Below are 14,787 nucleotides of genomic sequence, written 5' to 3'. Positions count from 1 at the left end.
TTCCTTGATTTTAGGAAGCTAAAAAGTGAGGTTATGGTATTCTTCCAAAAACCTGGGATACCTGTATCCTTACCTGGGTTAGACAGTTATTTTCCTTTAAAATAACTAGTTGTCTAAAAAATAATTATTTATATTAACCTATTTCTGGAGTTAAACAAACAGAAGTTAACCTAACCCAATATATGATAGAATTTCAGACAAACACCATTAAAACTAACCATTAACAAGGTTATCATAAATTAAATTAAGATAAACTATTTTAGGATATGTTAATACCGTTTCCAAGCTCCCAAACAGACCCTAAGGAAAAACGGACACTTCTTAAAGAAGATAAATGGGATAACCATTTGTGCCTATGACTTCCAGTTTATTTATGGCTTCAGTAACTTCCCCCTCGGAAGTATCTCTTTCAACTGCTACAACTTCTTCATATATATATAGTTGAAATCAAGATCCTCGGCAATTGGTATGTTCCGGAAAAAGTTGTTGCAAATGATTCATAACTCCATCTACTATAAGGTGCCTGACTCTATTTGATCTTCTCATGTATGAAGCAGAAACATGAAAGAAAGAGGTCTGGATATGCCTAATTTTTTCCCTGTATTTCGACTTCCGCAGAAACCTTAAATCATTTATTCCTACATTGTCCCATGGCTATTGGCAGCGGGTGAGTCAACATTTTGGTATTGATATTCTTATTCAAGAAGTGAATCTGGATTGTGTAAATGCAATGTTCAAGCTTTCTTCTCGGTCTACTCCTATCCAACGGAATTATGTTTTCCCTTTTCTTTTATCAGTTTATGGTATATGTGGACTTGCAGGAACAAGTGGTTGTTTGAACGACAACCTTACGTCTTTACTACCATTAGTCAACTGGCACTTTCAAAAGCTCGAGAATGTGCCTCCTTACTCCAGGTGGATGGTCCAGTCCTCGCATAGGATTTTTGTGAAACTTATCGTTGATGGTTCAGCAAATGATGACGGGTTTGCAGGCATCAGTCGGCTTATTCGAGACACGTATGGTAATAAGTTTGAATGATTTTTTTAGGGACTATGGTTTTTTTTTGGGACCATGATCTTATTAGGCCACCTTCCCTATAGTTATAAGGGGTGTCTTAGAACTTTGAAATGACTAACCTACCCTTAATCTAATTTAATTTAAAACCAACACAATAACCACCTCTCTCTCTCTATATATATATAACCACCACCTCCTCTCACCACCACCTCCCACCACCGCTGATTACCACCACCAACAACAACCACCGATTACCACCACCACCACCACCCACCACCGCCGATTACCACCACCACCACCAACCACCGATTACCACCACCACCACCACCCACCACCTTCGATTACCACCACCACCACCACCAACCACCGATTACCACCACCACCACCTCCGATTACCATCACCACCACTATATATATAGCTTAATTTAAAACATTAACAAAGATATTCTCACAAACCCATTACTTGTCATTTGTTTTTGGTTGAATAAATGAGAACTAATCATCAAAATGAGTTGAAAATGGAAGTTCCAGAGAGGTTTAGTGGAGTTTTTTTTCAGTAAAAAGTTCGGTTATCACAAATTATTTTTTTCTTAACCGAACTCAAAGTTCGGTTGATTCGCAAAAAAAATACTTTTAACCGAACTCCTTGTATTAGAACAATACAAGTCCATAAGTTCGGTTTGTTCGCAAAATTATTAAGTTTTCTTTGTAACCGAACTCTATCTATAAGCCCAGTTCGGTTGATTCGCAAAATATGTTGAAGTTTGCGAACCAACCAAACTTCTAACACTAGGTTACTTTTAACCTGAAGTTCGGTTGGGAACTTGGTTGCGTTGAAGTTTGCGAACTAACCGAACACACAAGATGTACTCAAATAAATTGTCAAGTTCAAAGTTCGGTTACCTACCATTTTATCCTAGGTAACCGAACATTGCACTGTACGACCAAAACCTCCATTAACGAGCGAGTTCGATAACCTGCGTGTTTGGAAAACGTAACCGAACTACACTTTCAGGTGTGTTCGGTTACATGTTCTTGACATATGGTAACCGAATTACACTTTCAGATGTGTTCGGTTACATGTTGTTGACATATGGTTAATCGAACTGGCCCAAATTTACATAAAAAATTTCATTTTTTTGAAAGTTTGGAGCAATTCAACCAACATTATCTAAGTTTGAAGCATACCTGGATACCCAAATACCCTTCCTCCGGTTGTGGTTGGTAAAATCCATCGTTTTTGATGTTTTCCTTCTTCATCTTCTCTAACTTTACTCTCTCAATAATTCCACTTCTTTAAAAAAAAAAACTCATCTGATTTTTTAATCTCACTAATTATCTTTAACTTAATCATCTCACTAATCATTACACTAACTATTATTAACACTAGCTGATCATCACCCAAAATTAATCAAGAGGGTAATTTAGGTATTAATATAAATATCTAGATAAGGGATGACCTAGATTTACTTCTAATGTCTTTACCCAAAATAAAACCATGGTCCCCAAAAAATCATAAGTTTAAGACGGGGTTCTACTTCTCGCGCTTTATCTTCTTATGGGCCATTAGCGACGGTTTGCTCTTAGCTCTTTCACAGGGTATCAAAAACTTAGAACTTGAAAATAATTCCATTTACATAGTCCAGCTTTGTAAAAATATGTGTTTAGTCCCTTGGTACTTCTCTAATCTCGTGCGTGAGATACCATTTCTGAGTACTCTATTGATGCTCTTTTTTTCACTCACAGATATGGAGAGGCTAATATTGGGGCAGGTATTCTAGCCAAGTATGACGTTAGTACATGTCTTTGTAATGTTTGGTTAGATAACCCTCCCTCCTTTTTGGGGACTGTTCTGTGGGAGAATATCTCGGGGAGGGCCTTCCCCGTTCTATGAGGCTAGAGTAGTTTCTTTTGTAATGAATGACTGTTAGCCACACTGGACTCTTGAATTTTACGTGATACATCTTTCCACCATGAGTGTTTTTCATGGGTGCTAACAGGTGCAAGATTATTAGGGAGGGTATTAAAAGGTCCAAAACTCATACGAGATAAAGAAATTTCTATTTTGTTTTATATGATTTTTGGTGCGCACCCCAGTAATCTAGTATCTCATTAGCAATGTTGTGTTATTTGCTCAAACTTAACCTTCGATTTTAATTTAAATACTTTTGCTCATCATTAGATTTTTGTCTTATTACCATAGATATCTTTCCAACGCTTTTTCAAATCTTTTACGAAAATTCTAGTAAATCAAACTTGTGTAACACCAAGTACATCTTATTCTCTTAGTTTAAGAGTGGGTAAATTCAAATTTAATCTTAGTTCGAAACGATATCAAGCAAATCCTCACCAACCTTGTTTTCTTGTTCGAGGTTTTATAAGCTTGTTGTTGATGGTTGAGAGGAGTGTTTTGCTTTATTGTGTTATCTTTTGTATCTTTTATTCTCATTTTAATAAAATTTCTTTTTACCAAGCAATAAAAATATATCAACCCAATCATTTTATAATAGAGCTACCACCCTTGTACGATGTCAATACCAAGCAATCATTATTACAAATGAAATTAATAGCAAATAAGCAAATTAGGTAAGAATAGATGCGACCAACACTAATAGCAAGTCATAAGTGAATAATTTACATATTTTTAGCGTCCAATCTTGCTTATGTTTGTTATAATTCTTGCATATTACTCTTGTTTTATGTTATTTTTCTTAATTATGGTGAATCATCTGAAAACGAGCTGAAAGTACTACAATGAGCAAGGAAGTGAAGTCTAACAATGGAGAAAGACCAGAGACCAAGTGGAACTTACTCAAATCCAGGATTTTATACCTCTATCATATAGAGAGCGCAGAGACGAAGCCGAAAAAAATAAAATAAAGTCAATCGGACGTTGGACAAAGAAGCGATGAGCAAAATCGTGAAGTGTAAAAAGAATATCCAGAAGCACTTATGGACATGTTTTGTTCTACTCGACCTAGATGTAAGTGGCTATGAAAAATCATTAAAAACTTCAATTTTCAAGAGTCACCTACAGATAGGCCGATTGTGATTGAGCCTAGCCGTAAAATACAAACTTTTATCTTGCGCTTTACCTTCAAAAACAAGGAAACTTGGTCCTAATGGGATTTCAAACCCCAGAAAGAGAGAATACTTGAAATACAAGCATTGAAGGCTATAAAAGAAGATATCTAATTAAGGCTCAAACAAACATCTTTAATCTATATCATATCTTGTACATCTCAAACCTAAGTTTTACCCATTAGGGGAAACCGTTTTTACTGTTTTTCTATTTCTTTGTAAGTTCAGATGCTATGATACATTGAGCACTTATATAACCATTATCTTTTGTTATTCATATTGATTCCTTTAATACTCAAGAAAAGAACCTACTTCGATACAAAGAGATATTTATATTGATTACTTCATGTTGACACCCACCGCAAAGCATATTAAATTGTATCCTTATACAATAATGACTAGTAAGTAATGACTAGTAAGACCATATGTGCGATGCACATGCTTGAATTTGATTCTTTTAACAACACCAAATTTGATAATAATGAAGAAAAAATTTCTTTAAAAAAAATTATTCTTATTTGTACTCATTACATAGATAATTCAAAGACCTTTCAATATATATTAATTTTGCAAAAACCCGGTTTGTATTTTGAAAGATATCTAAATTTTAAATTTTTGATTTATTTTTAAAACAATGACATTCTTATGAATATACAAACATTGATTCAATGTACATTTTCACCCTTGTATACATATGTATAGTAGTGGTTGATATTTAAGGTCATATTAGTAATATCAGGGTGACACCAAGCTATTTTGTCTTTTTGTAACCAACCAAAAAATAGGCTTCACCAAAAAGGGGTCTTTTCTTTATATTACTATACTACTATAAGATAAGATAAGATAGTATAATTTTTTTTATATATAACAATATCAAATTGAAAATTATGACAAAGACAACATATATTGTAAGTTCAACGTTTAAGTCAGGAAGTACAACTTTTAAAACTTGGAATCCATGGATTCTGTGAGAATCCATTAACATCTAACACATATGTAACCGATCAATAATCCTTCAAGCAAATTCTTAACATGTATGCAACTGACCTATAATTCTTCAAGCACACAATTATCATCAATCTCATTAATCTTAGTTTGCAACTGTGTCAACCCAATCTTTTTCTAATAGAGCTACCAACTACTAATCGTATGTCGAGAAGACTAAAGCAATCATTATTACGAACAAAATGAATTATAAACAAGGAAAAATTAGATGTGACAACACTAAGATCGAGACCCTTAGATATTCCCACAACGGCACAAATGCACACAAAAAAGTGACAAAAAAGAAGGAAAAAAAAATAGAAGGCACACCATAGTACCTTAACCACCGTCCACATCCGTAATATGTCAATTAACTTGAAAACTACCGCAACAATCAAATTATAACTTATCTTATACCATATTTAAGGTAAACAAAAAGAATAACTTCACATCTCAGGCGAATATAAGAATAACTCAAGAACACAAACCATCTCAGTGTAATGCTAACTCCTTAAAAGTGATTGTGTTATCAATGCTTTTATATTACTGATTTTGAACATAAAACCTATTTAAAGATTATCCAATGCAACAATTTTCGGAATAAACTCAACCCAAAAAAGATATTTACTTATCAAGCATTACAATTTATTAGGTTATGAATAATTACGATCATTTTTGGTTATCATGAGATTCTCCATGCAAATGCAAAAGGCAACTTGTATGGCAGAGTATTAGAGCATTGCTCGGTTGAACCCATAAATTTTTCTATCTGAAGCTTATTGTCAATGTTAGGTGACCAAAACTATATCTTGATCTCTAGTCTCCTAAGTCAAGTTTCTTTACGTTAGCATTGTAGTTGAGTATCAGAGATCACCTTGAAGACTGAAGATCGACGAATACATTTGGAGAACTTCTGCATCAAGTATGTGAAGACTAAAACATTCTATTTTACTCAAAATACCATCATTCTATTTATTGAGATTATGTCGTATTACGTATAATAGAATTGCAAAGAAGATGTTTTGAGTCAAGCTTGTCTGGTAAAAAATCTCGAAATATGATTTAGCAGTTAGACGTTCAAAGGTCCTTAACAATATTATTTCTATGAATTAATTTGTGGATCAATTTAAAGTTGCCCATTCAAATAATTATATCCCTTGGGAGTGTTTCAAACATCATAAGAGAGAAATATGAACTTACTAAAATTTCTGCCCAGGGTACGTTGGTGAACCAGTTCACAAACATCTGAGATATAGAAGTACAGGAAGCTTTGAGAACCGTGGTGAACCAGTTCATTAAGCTTAGCCATTATATTTCGAGAAATTCGTTAACTACATAAATAGTTCTCGACTCGAAATTCTTGTGTATGCATACTAGTCTAATTAGTTTTGCAATATCGTCTCGGATGATAGAAAAGTGAATATAACTTGAGATATAGTGGTCCAGTCTTCACTTACCTTTTGTTGATGAAGTTCTCCAAAAGCTTCGATTGATCTTCGCCTTCAAATGGTAGAACGCAATGATGACTGTTGCGATCCTCAGTTTCTCAACTACATTTCTATCCTAGTCCGAGACTTAACTAATTGTAGACTAGAAATCAAGATATAGTTTTGAAAAAAAGCTTGAGATAGTAAAACTTGTGAGTTCGACCGAGCAATGCTCTAATAACAACTACTCTTCCCAGTACATTCTTGTTAAATATATCTTCCTTCGACTCTTCAAATTTAGCACGAAATACCCTAATTGTTAAATCAGGTCTATTTGATGCAAATTGACCGACACGTAACTCAGCTACAATCTTGGGCATAATGGATTGCAAGTCATTGTAAAAAATATATCAGGCTTCCCATATTTCTGTACCAATGCCATTGTATCTTTATATCGTTGGTACATATCACGCGGCCCACCAATGTATAAAGAATGTAGGACCATCTTCTTGCCTAGTTCGTCTATTGAGACGAAAAAACTTATCAATAATTCATACATGTTTGGTGTACTTAGGATATAAATTTAGAAACATACTAAGTGTTTTGATTTCTTTTAAAACTAAAGTGAATTCTGAAGCTTTGAGTTTGAATTTGAATTTAAAAAAAAATCAGAATGTACATATGTATTCTACTTATAACTTTACCTACGTTGGTTTCGCCCACTCTTTGTGCATCTTGTAATCCTTCGTAGATTTATTCCCTTATTTCCTTTTAATGACCATCTTAGTATAGTGGAATCAATTTTAATCCAATTATCTACAACGTATTGTTGCAACAATCACCCACCTCGAAGAAAAAGTGAATCAAGATTGTTTGGAATTTGTCGTACAATTAAAATATATAAATACCCAAAAATTGAATAAAAGATACTTAAAAAATGTGAGTTGGGTCTTGGGATTTATAGACTGTGTTACTTGATATGATGCAAGATATAGTTAACGATGTGTCATAATTCAGGAAAAACATGAATTCAAAGATAATTCAAAATTATAGACCCTATTAATATATGCAAAATATACGAATAGTATCCACGACATGACATTTGTCTTCCGTTTTGATATTTTCTTTCTATGTCCCAGCCGTAGCTTCCATAAGGGAGCAAAATCGAATATTGCGTAAGATCGTAATTACCACTTATCTCAAAGACCTGTAAGAGATTCCTAGCTATTGTTTGCACTATTATTTCAAGTTATGTATATTGGTAACTTTCATCACCTAATAGCACAATGGACGCAACTTGGGAAACACTTGGAGGAGTGTACTGCAACTGATTTTTAGGTTGCTCTTTTATAATCAACTGGCAATCCAAAAGGTCTTCTCGTTCTGCACCTTGACGAAAAACATAGACAAAACTATTGTGTTTATTCAATATTTTCCTTAACAGCTTCAACACATATTTAACCAACACATCATTACCTTCTTTCATCTTCCACTCAATCTCTTTGTATGTGTCGTAAAAATATATCTGCAGGTATCGTAGTCGAGAAGCATTCTATGAAGGGAAAAGACTACCAATTTTATGGAAAATTAGGCCTTGTATATGAAAGGTGTACACTTCTTATGTAGCATCAACAAGATCCTTGTCAAAGTAAACGAAAAAACAACGATTGTATGATTTGATGTTGTTCCTAAAATCTTTCTCACTAATCATCATATAACTCCATAAGTTATATAGGTGGATCAACAAATGGTAAAGATATCTTTCCATTACCACAACAGAAATTCTCTAATTCACGATGGAAAAGCTTCGCTTGACATTTTGGACATGTTTCTGATGGTGGCAAATGGTACTTTACAAATCCAACTTGGTAAGTAAGCCCTCTTCCACAATTATGGAACGAAGATCTTCCCACAACACTTCGACGTGAACGACCTATCCGTCTTCTGATCTGACTTCCTTATGGATTTACTGAAAATAAACTGGAAAAAACAACAACTTATAAATGTGCAAATGACTTAGGGGGTTTGGTTATGAATGTTGATTGACCAATAATATTTCAACAATTATGCTTATATATGCTCATACCTGTTTGAAAAAATTATATACACCAATTTCAGAAAAGTAAAACAAGCTTACATATTGTATTTTGTGCGTGTTGAGATTCTTGAGATTGAGCATGTGCCATGAGTTTAGGGCTTCTACGAAGGTTTAATGCAAGATTGTCATATATTGCCACATACATTGAGTCAATGAAAAGTATCATTAGGTTGTCCCAAAAAGACTACGAAAAAATACATATACGTAGATAGGGAAATGAGAAAGATAAGACTATACAGATTGCATTATGTGTACGTGATGGCTCTCTATGTTGAGGTTGTTGACTGAATCTTGGCCCGCCTTCACTAACAACAGTTTTGGCAGCAGGTTCCGCATTAACTCGCTCATACATCTCGTAGTATTCCCCATCATCATAGCTGATATCATCTGTTGAATCATGGTTGATGTTTTAGTGGAACCAATAACTATCCCCCCACTGTGTTTCTACCAGGAAGGTAGTCGATTTTTGCTCGGTGTTGTTTCTGTTTACAACAAAAAAAAAAAAAAAAAAAAAAAAAAAAAAAAAGTGGCTAATATAGTTATCATGTGAAACAATAGTTCTGGTGATGAATAATGACACAAAATTCTATAATCGACGTAATCTCAATAGCCTAAGATAAAATTCATATCCTTTTTTAGTTATTTGAAAGGGAAAGAGAACCTAGTTTGGTATGTCAAAAGGGGAGTTTGTACATAAACATGTAGTACACTACAAACTTTTCAATAAGAAACTGAATTGCATCTACTGCTAATAACAATACAGATGGAAAAAAAACAAAGTATTAGATAGGAGTCTATTATTGACAATACGGGATTTCATCTACAAACTTTTTAGATAATATTAAAAAGTTAAATTCAGACCCATACATGCACAACATACGTAGGAGTTGTAGATCAAAAATGTTATAGGAGTGATAGAGGAGGTGTGGAAGGGTCAGGATGTGATTCTGCTAATAATTGAAACATGTTTAGAGTTTAGAAACAAATTCAGAAACATGCGATATTGTGACTAAGTTTTATAGGTACACATACCTGGTACGACGCAATCGAATTTCCCTTTCTCTTTCGGGATGTCGGTGTGGCGTTCTCATATTGACGCTAAACTTGCTCAATAAATCTGGGCCTTCGGTGTTGTTCATGGATCCGCTATTTTTAGTTAAACTTCGTCAATATATGCCAGGTTTAGGTAGTTTTAACACCAAGGGTTAAAATCAAACTCATTGAACGTGTGTTTGCAGTTAAAATAGATGCCAGTTGTATATGCAATATAAGATACATACCCTTTTTATGAAATCTTGTCCACTGGAATATGTAGATAATGCCTTACTGGTCTCCGTGTTAGTTCTAATATGTGTTTCCATTTCCTTCCCAGTTCCATCAACGACATGAATAGGTCCAACCTTAATTTTGAAGACATCAATTAGTAAAACATGGAGAGCACTTAATGTAGACTTTTATACTATAGTTAAATTTTAGATAGTAACAAACAAAAGTTGCTGGTGTACTTACGAAGAAATCTATGCGATCATTCTGGATCCGGACTTTGATTGTCGTAATCTGAGATAGAGGGGACCTTAGAGTTAGAAATAGATCTTTAACAGCTGGATTAATCTCCCGATAAACTTAAGTCTTTGGTGGAACTTGATCAACTGCAAATTGTGCAAGTATGGAAAGGATAACACATATCAATGACTAAGTTAGCACTACAACAATGATTAAAAATTATCATAGACTTGTTCCAACTTACTACTACTTGTTCTTGCTTCTTGGTCATTTTTTCAACCCCATGCCGATTTTTAATTATCCGTTTGTTATAAGCGGCACGACATTTTTCACGGACCTGTATTTTTTCATTTTGAGTTAATGAAGTTCTTTTTCCACTTTCTTTAATACGTCGTCGCTCTAATTGTAGATCCTGAGTTTGCAGGAGGAACCTTGGGCTACGGTGAGGATTGAAATACTGAGTTGCCATAGGAATTTGTTCATTTTTCTGCATTTAAGAAAGAATTATACCATGAGCCTTACAATATGTTAGTCCAACACATTAAAGCAAAGATATCTATACATCTAACCAAGAAAAAAAAGAACTCTTTTTCTGAAACCAATCAAATTATGATGATCGATTTTCATATTGCACCCAACCTGTCAATAATTTTAATGAATTTTCCGAAACAAAAACTGACACAAAATTTAACTATGACAAAAAATAAACATATGTGAATTAACTTTTTAATGGAAGTCGATAAAATGATATCTACGTCAATTTGGGAAGTAAACGTTGAAGATGTCGAAGCAACGGGAGAACTTGTTTATTTTAAATATTAATTCCAATTGTTTTCTGCTTCCGCTCACGGTAAGCATTACGACGACGTTCAAGATCTCTTTTTATTTCCTCTCCAGTCACTGTAATTCTCTTCTGTCTATCACAGATACGACATTGCTCGAACTTTAATGTTTTATCATTCTCTGACATAAAAGTTTGACGTATTCTTTCATAAGTATGACGATATGTTTCCTGCCTTTTTTTTTATCTTCTAAATGTTCCAGTTGTTCACATTGATCTTACCAGTATGTTTGAGCCAACAAATTTTTAAATTAAAAACGTTACCTGAAAATTTTGAAGTAATTTGAGATGGTTATTTTCCTACTTATTCATTCACTTGCTGAAAACCATAGTTATCGTATTCTTTTCGAGGTAAGAAATAAATAAAAAGAAAAAACACTCTGAGAATAATAAATTATCGTTTTCGCTTTTTTTTTTTCAAAAACAAAAAATAAAGAAAAAATGTCAAACATGTTATCCAGTTTTATGTTTTTAAAAACATAAAATACTTTTTAAACACAAAGCAATCACGTCTTAAGAATATCATTCTTATTACCCTCTACAAGATATGTTATATATTCTGGACCATAATCTTTCTCTACTCTTGCTTTGTTACTCCTCATGGGTTCGATAATTAAATAGGAACTAAAGTATGTTCGTCATTTGGAGTAGGAGCATAGTGTTTATCATTGTTATTAGTCTTTACAGGTTCTACACTAGGTAACAATGGACTTTAAGACATGGGTTGATTTTTGGAACTGCACCTAGTTAAATTCTCAAAATATTCTACATCCACGGATTCTGTAATCTCAAAAGTGTGAAAGGTTAAAAATCTTTAAGAGATTAAGCGAATAATCTACAAAAGCACATTTATAAGCCTTGTTTCTAACTTTGGTCTTCTAAAATTAGGCTTCCATATATGCTAAGCAACCCCAATTTTGGTTTTCAAAATTGGTTTCCCTTAAACCACAATTGATTAGCAGAACGAAATTCTTTTTCAAAGAAACTCTATTCGAGATGATATAACATGCAAATAACATAGCTTCACCTAAAAATAACTAGGTAATTAAGAACTAATAAGCCTAACATTAACCATTTCTATCAAAGTTTTATTTTTTCTTTCAACAATACCATTTTGTTGAGGTGTATATGGTGCGGTAAATTGTTGAACTAAACCATGATCTTGACAAAAAAAATCTAAATTTAGTATTAAGTATTCACCATCACGATCAGAATGTAAAATCTTAATTTTACGTCCGAATTGTGTCTCTCCTTCAGCTTCGTAAATTTTAAATTCATCAAAGACATCGTCATTGTTTTTCAGTAAGTACATGTAAACCTAACTAGTACAACCATTAGTAAAAGTGATGTAGTATTTGTTTCCACCACGAGTCATATGACTCTTAAGCCACCAACATCATTATGTACTAATTCAATTAAGGCAGAATTTCTTATTACAGAATTGCACCCAAATTTCACATTTATGAACATTATCAAAATTTAAATCAAGCCTCGTCCTAATTTTTCCATGTTTTCAAGGGAATCATAATTCCGATGTCCTCATCTATGATGCCATAATTAACAAAGTCAACAATAAAAGCAGAAGATCATTTATTAAACTAAACTTGACCATCCCATTACAAAGGTATCCTTGTCCAATGAACATACTGTTTTTTAAAAGTACAAACTTATACTCATAAGCCACCTTGAATCCATCCTTGTTAACAAGGAATCAGAAAAAAGGTTTTTCACGATGTCACAGACATGTAAACGATTATAAGAGTAGGAGTCTTTTTCGAAGTAAACGGGAGTTCTACATTTCCTTTGCCTACAAATTTGCTGCTTTAATTGTTCGCTGAAGTAACTTAGTTTCCTTTTCCATTAACCTGTTTGTATGTCTTGTAAAGATTACCACCTTCCACAATTATGATTAGCAATAATATTAACATATGGAAAGAAAGATGCTCTAAGGTTTTTGATAATAAGTTTTTGGAGCCTCAAAAACTTATTTATAGGATTTTTACACTAACCTTAGAGCATGTAACACCTAGAAAAAAAACAGCTCCAAAGCTTCTCACTAGAGAAGTGAGAGCCAACTTAAAGTGGACTCATCCTGGGCAGGGTGTTTTTACTGTTAACTTAGATGGTTCCTTTAATCATTCTTCTAAAAATGCTGGCACTGGACTAATACTTCGTAATTTTACAGGTGCATCAAGGGGAGCAAAATGCACCTACATCGGCAAAGCTCTAATTCCGGAGCGTGTGATCTGCTGGAAGCTGTAAAGTGGATTCAGCAGCTGAAGTTAGATGCAGTTAACTTTGAAACCGATTCCATAATTCTGGTGGAAGCTATCACTAAGGGCCAGTTCAATATAAACTGGCAATTTCACAACTTTATTAGGGATATCATTTTATGTTTTAAGAATTTCAAAAACTGAAGTTGTTATCATGTTCCAAAGGAACAAAATAAAGTGGCAGACATTCTTTGTAGAGTAGGTCATACTGAGAAGCTAACAAAAGAATGGTTTGATATTCCACCTAATTGTATGTCAGATCAAATCCTTCTTGAAATGAAGGGGATCTCAGTTTAATCAATGAACTTTCTTTCATATAAAAAAAAAGAACTACTCAAACAAGTTCTATATTTTTATCGACCGCATTTACTTCGTACTTATTTTGTTTCTTTCGTTGACGATGGTCATGAGCATAGTGGTCGGGGTTCTTGCAGAAGTAGCAATCTTCCTTCTTTATATATTTATTGGTAGGATTTTTCTTTTTAAACTGAGAATCATTCTTAGGTTTCAAGAATTCTGTATCTTCGATTCTTCCACATCATTAACCTTAGATAATATTCATTTGCTGACTATCTAAACTTCTCATTCACGAGAGTTCTCTTTTATACGAAAACGACATTGTAAACCTTCTAAGCATAGTCATTTTCAGCATGCTTAAGTTTCTTTTTATAATCATTTTAGGAGGATGGGACGAGAAATTATAACACCCACAACTAATAAGGATACAATATCAAGCTTCAACATCCTTAAGATGATTAATAATGCGTAAAAGTTCAATGACCTTTGAGTAACTGATTTACTGTCAATCATCTTAAAGTCTACAAAGTCGCAGATCAGGAGTTTCTTGTTACTTATTTAGGAAATTTTGTGTTTATTATCAAGCGTAGTCTATAACTCATTTGCAATCGTAGTATGATAGGTGTGGTAAACGCCTTGAAATTTATCTATTGTTTATACTTTCTTTGCGAGTTTTCTTGTAAATTACGTATCTTATGATTGCTTTTGAGTTTATCAGGTGCAATGGAGTCATTAGAGCAAAAAGAAGTGGAACTAGCTCAAATCCAGGATTTCTTGATATCATCTCGAAGAGCATGAAAATACGAAGCCAATGGCGAAAGAATGGAGTCAATCCGACGTCGTATGAAGAATCTGGAAGCATATGAAGCAAGCCGAAGTTGTCGAAGACTTGAGAACCTACAGAACTGTTATAGGCACCCACTCCGTTTACTCAGGGCACCTCCCTCTTTATAGGTCTTAACAGATGAAGTAGTCCATATTTCTGCGATCTAGAATTCCAAATCTATGTTGTTGCGACCACTTTTGCACAAACCAATTTCTGCAACACTTTTTCTTACCCGACTTTAGATCGTAGTTATGATCCTTTACCCATTCAAAGGGAAGAGTCATGGGAAAGAGAACTATTGTAGCCAATGGTGGTAAGCGTGTGAACGTTAGAAAACTTGCACAAAAATTATACAAGTTGGAAGATGATGGAAACTCGGAAGAGCTTGTCGATGAAATTAGTAGGACCATTCGTATGGAGCTTCAACGGCGTCGTGATA

The sequence above is a fragment of the Papaver somniferum genome, chromosome 1 (genome assembly GCF_003573695.1).
Source record: "Papaver somniferum cultivar HN1 chromosome 1, ASM357369v1, whole genome shotgun sequence".
Lineage (NCBI taxonomy): Eukaryota > Viridiplantae > Streptophyta > Magnoliopsida > Ranunculales > Papaveraceae > Papaver > Papaver somniferum.
This window is presented reverse-complemented; position numbering follows the sequence as displayed.